This window comes from Strigops habroptila, chromosome 2 (genome assembly GCF_004027225.2).
Source record: "Strigops habroptila isolate Jane chromosome 2, bStrHab1.2.pri, whole genome shotgun sequence".
Lineage (NCBI taxonomy): Eukaryota > Metazoa > Chordata > Aves > Psittaciformes > Psittacidae > Strigops > Strigops habroptila.
Window position 1 is genome coordinate 123,019,456 of NC_044278.2, and position 4,348 is coordinate 123,023,803.

General features: G+C 51.7%; 1 long non-coding RNA gene across 1 annotated transcript; it reads left to right on the forward strand.

The window, feature by feature from the left end:
• The first annotated feature begins 1,222 nt into the window (after nt 1-1,222).
• Nucleotides 1,223-1,765, forward strand: LOC115603555. Its single transcript, XR_003989901.1, has 3 exons — nt 1,223-1,347; nt 1,443-1,649; nt 1,724-1,765. It is a non-coding gene; the product is annotated as an uncharacterized LOC115603555 (long non-coding RNA).
• Nucleotides 1,766-4,348: the final 2,583 nt, after the last annotated feature.

Consider the following 4,348-nt stretch of genomic DNA (forward strand, 5'->3'; position numbering starts at 1 on the left):
AGACCCACGGAGCTATGCAAGTCAAGTTGCAGGACTACTTTCTGGGAGGGAGATGGGGGGGGGGGGCAGGGTTGGGAATGGTGGTGGGCTGGGCTGGGCTGCTTTAAATGTAGCACTTGGCGGAGGGAAAGGGAGCAGGTAACTTAGCAGCATGAGACTAGCGTGGGCAGGGCAGCTCCAGCTTTAGTGTGTTGCGTAGCGTGAGCGGTGCGTGTTCCGTTTCAGTCCTTCCTGGGTCTCGATGTCCTCATCGCTCTTTGTGCTCAGCGTGAGCCACCCATTCCTCAGGCGCCATTTCCCGGCCTCTTGACCGCTCCTGTCAGTTTCATAACTGCCAGTCAGGCATTTCTTTGTTTGCTTTACAAGCTTAAAGCATGTCTGGATCTGATGCCTCAGAGTTATCTGGTCAGTCGTCTTTTGGGGCATTGCTCCAGGCTGCCTCTGCAGCTCTGTTCTCCAAGTGTCCCTGTTCACAGACTGGGAATTTCTCCCTCCATCCTTATATTGATAGGTCTTGAAGTTTGGCTTCATGCACTTCCATCATCTCAGTTTTGGCTGTCACTTTTGGTACCGGGTTAACGTGTCGGACTCTATTTTGGGGCTCCCACGGAGCCTCGTCACGTGGCCACGTAAGTCATCTGGGCAGATGGAGCATTCTGTCCGGGAGGTGTTCTTCCACCGGAGAGTCTTCTCTGTTTTTGGCGTCGCAGCATCTGTAACTTTCTTTGTGGTGTCAGCCTCTCCATGTGTGTTTGCTTGGGAGCTGCTCTGCCCAGCATGTGAAGTTGGGGCAGGAGAGATAGCCATAGTGGGTGTCTATGAGCAATGTATTGCAATGTCCAGACTGCTCAGGCAAAGGTTGTACATGCCTTTTGGATGGAATAGGTTGTGTAGGCAGTCACTTAAATTGTATGTTGTAGACATAATTGGAGGTGTGTGGGAGGGGCTGCTTGGGGGTTGTAAAGCTGTCTGAATCTTGAAAGGGTGACAAAAAAAGCAAAACAAGCCTTAAACTTGGTTCTTGGTTGTTTTCTGCTCACTTTAATGGCAGCTTAGTTGTAGACTACATGGTATGGCCATATAGTAGGAAGCCCTCTGGGATTGTTAAGGTTTAGCTCCGCATCGGTGTGACTTTTTCAATATTGTGCTTGCAGATGTCAAGGCAGGGAGCCACGTGGGAAAGAGTGACAGAAGAGAGCTGAGTGGAGCATGGTCGCTCTTCTGTGTCAGAGGGAAGCAATGCCTGATTCCTCTGACAGGCTTAGCACTCTTGCTTGATGTTTTTGATTTGGAGAGGCCAAGCGATGAGCGAATTGAGATCTCGGCCTGAGAGGTAACTTGGGCAAGGTGAACCATGCTTAGCAGATGGATGCAGCAAGTAATTTCTGGGTCTTGTCATTTTCATTAAATTGCAAGCATCACTTATTGTTTGTGTTTACCAGGTGGTTCACAGGTGAAAGTAAAAGAACAGAAGACCTCCAAAGGCCAGCAGATGAGCAGTGAGGCTACGGGAGCGGGAGATGGGACTTGCTGGGGGCCGGCTGCTGCTCTGACCTCTGTCTCAGCCTGTGTCTGTTTCCATTTATCTTTCAGGTGCTGCACCCAACCTGGGAGAGGTGAAGCTGCCCACTGAGGAGGGCTGTGAGAAGGTGAGGGGGTTGTGTGTGTGGATGGTGACTAATAGTTGAGACTAACATGGTGACACCATTTTTCTTTGTTGCAGGTCATGTCTTCCCATATTTGCAGTCAGATGAGCACTTGAGGTGAGTCCAGGAGTTTAACAAGGAGGATTCTGGGGTCCGCCACTTTTTGCAAGCGCGATGGACATTTGTCTCTGTTGTACCCCTAGGTCCTGGAGGCGGGGAGAGGCCCAGCATAGGCCTCTGGAATCGATTCGGAGCAGGCAAGCACCATGCAGAGGAGCTTTTGAGAGGCTAGAGGGGTGTCGCGGAAAGAGGCTGGCATCGGTGGGTGGGGCGGTGCTGAAAGATGGCCAGCACAGTTGTGTTTCCCGTTTGTTTATTGCAGATGATGAAGAGGACCGGGCATTTCCAGCCAATGTCCCGGCTCTCTGACGTGGGACTTCTGAGCATCGAGGCTGCCTTGCGACCCATGGCACTAAGCAAGCTAAGTAGAGGGACTAATGATTGGGTGCGGGGGAGTGGGGGCGCAAGGTCAGGATGGCAGGAAGGGGTTTGAAATGTAGCATGGGGCCGAGGGACAGGGAGCGCATTCCTTTGCAATGTGAGCTTACTGTGGGCAGGGCAGCTCCAGCTTGAGCGTGTTATCGAGTGCGAGCGGTTCATCTTCCGTACAGGTGCTTCCTCCGGTCTTGACGTCCTCCTCGCTCTTTGAGCTCCAGGTGCACGGCCCGCTCCTCGGGCCTCGTCTCCGGGATCCCGACCGGTCGCCTAAGTGCCGATCGGGCAATTCTTTTTCCCGCTTTACGAGCGTCAAGCCGGGTCGGGCTCGTGTCTCGGGTCATCCGGTCAGTAGTCTTTTGGGGCTTTGCCGCAGGCTGCCTCCGCAGCTGCGTTCTCTTGGCATCCCTGTTCTTCGGATGGGACTTTGTCCCCGCATCCTCGTGCGTGCAGGTCTTGAAGCCGGGCTTCTTGCGCGTCCGTCATCTCCGTTTTTCGCGGCCGGTTTAGGAATCGCGTCGTCGCGTCGGCCTTTGTTCGGGGGCTCCCGCGGAGCCCCGTCGCGTGGCCCTCGTGGCCCCGCCGGTCAGCCGGGCAGATGGAGCGTCGCATTAGGGAGGCGGTCTCGCGCCGGAGAGTTTTCGATCTTTTTGGCGTCACGGAGTCTGTAGCGTTCTGCGTGTGTGTTTCCCTCGGAGCTGCCCTGCCCGCGGTCTGTAGCTGGGAGCGGGTGGAATAGCCATAGTGGGAGTCTATGGGTGCCGTGTTGCTGTGCCCAGACTGTACAGGCAAAGGCTGTACGTTTCTTTGGGATGGAGTGAGGACGTGCGGGCAGCCGCTCTTGTTGAATGTTGTGGACGCAATGGGAGGTGTCTGGGAGGGAATGGTCCGGGGTAGTGAAGGCAGGGAATCGGAGCCGAATGCCAGCATGAAAAGGTTACGCTCGTTGGGCTTAAGTCTGGGGTGTGGTGGCTTTTTAGAATGACAGTGTGCTTCTCCTCTAGATGATATACCTAAATGGACAGAATGCCTCTGGGAGTAAGCTTTGCATTAGTCGGTCAGGGCGAGAGAGCGTGCGTGTGAGCGGGCCTGAATGTAAGTTTAGCGTGACGGTCTGAGCCAGGCCGTCCAGGCAGAGTGAACCACAGCGTGCCTGCCTGAGTCTCAGAGGGAGTGTGACTCTGGGTGAGTATATGAGTATTAATATGAGTATCTGTATGAGACTGAGCGTTAGAGTCAGATGAAATATTTGCTTGACCTCTGTACCTTTTTGGTATCACGGAGTCTGTAGTGTTCCCTCTCTGTGTGCGTGTGTGTGTCCTTGTGTGTTTAGTTTGGACCTGCTGTGTCCATGGTCTCTTTCATGGGGTCGATGGAATAGTCATAGTGGGTGTCTGTGGGTCGTGTGTTGACATTTCAAGGTTTTGCCGGCAAAATTTGTGTTTTTATCTGGGATGGTGGTTACAGGCCCTGGTCCTTTCAATGGTTGTTTAGAGACAACAAGGTGAGTTGGTTATTATTGCGTAGGCTGTTATTAAGTTTCTTATCTGAAGCAGTTGGTTTATAGGTTTTTGTGTGAATCTATTCAAAGGTCATTACTGTGGACTTGTATTAAGGAGCTGTGCCAGCTTTTGATCATGTCTTGAAAAGTAGAATCCTGGAGTGTAATATCAGTCAAGATAACTAATGCAAAAATCTCTCAGACTATGAGAGAACTTAGTATAGACATTTTCCCAGTGCAATGGTGGTTTCTGTCAAGCGTGCCTTGTGTAGATAGCAGCAGGGATTTATGTTGAGTTGCATGCTATGGGTACCTGGGTATGTGGTGGTGTTAGTCCAGAGCGTTGGAGATTTTGGGGTGCTGGGTCTTTGCATGTAGCGAGGGCTGGGTAGGATGGGGTCAGATAGACTGTAGCACTGTGTATGTGATGTATCGCAGGTGGCGTTGAAATGTGTCTAAAGTTGCATATATGTGTCTAGGGTTGTGCTCTATTTGTTGGTGGATGTGGGTTGTAGAATTTTGTCTTTTTTATTTATCAGGTTTTTAGACCAAGAAAACTAAAATCAAGTCCCGTAGCTGGGGGATTTTTTTTAATTGCTACCTGGGTGGGTTTTTTTTTTCTTAGCTTCTGGTCAGTCTGTGAGGTGATGGTCATTGCTTGTGCTTGGATGCATGCTGTAGCTGGCTTGGGGTTTTTTTGCGGTAG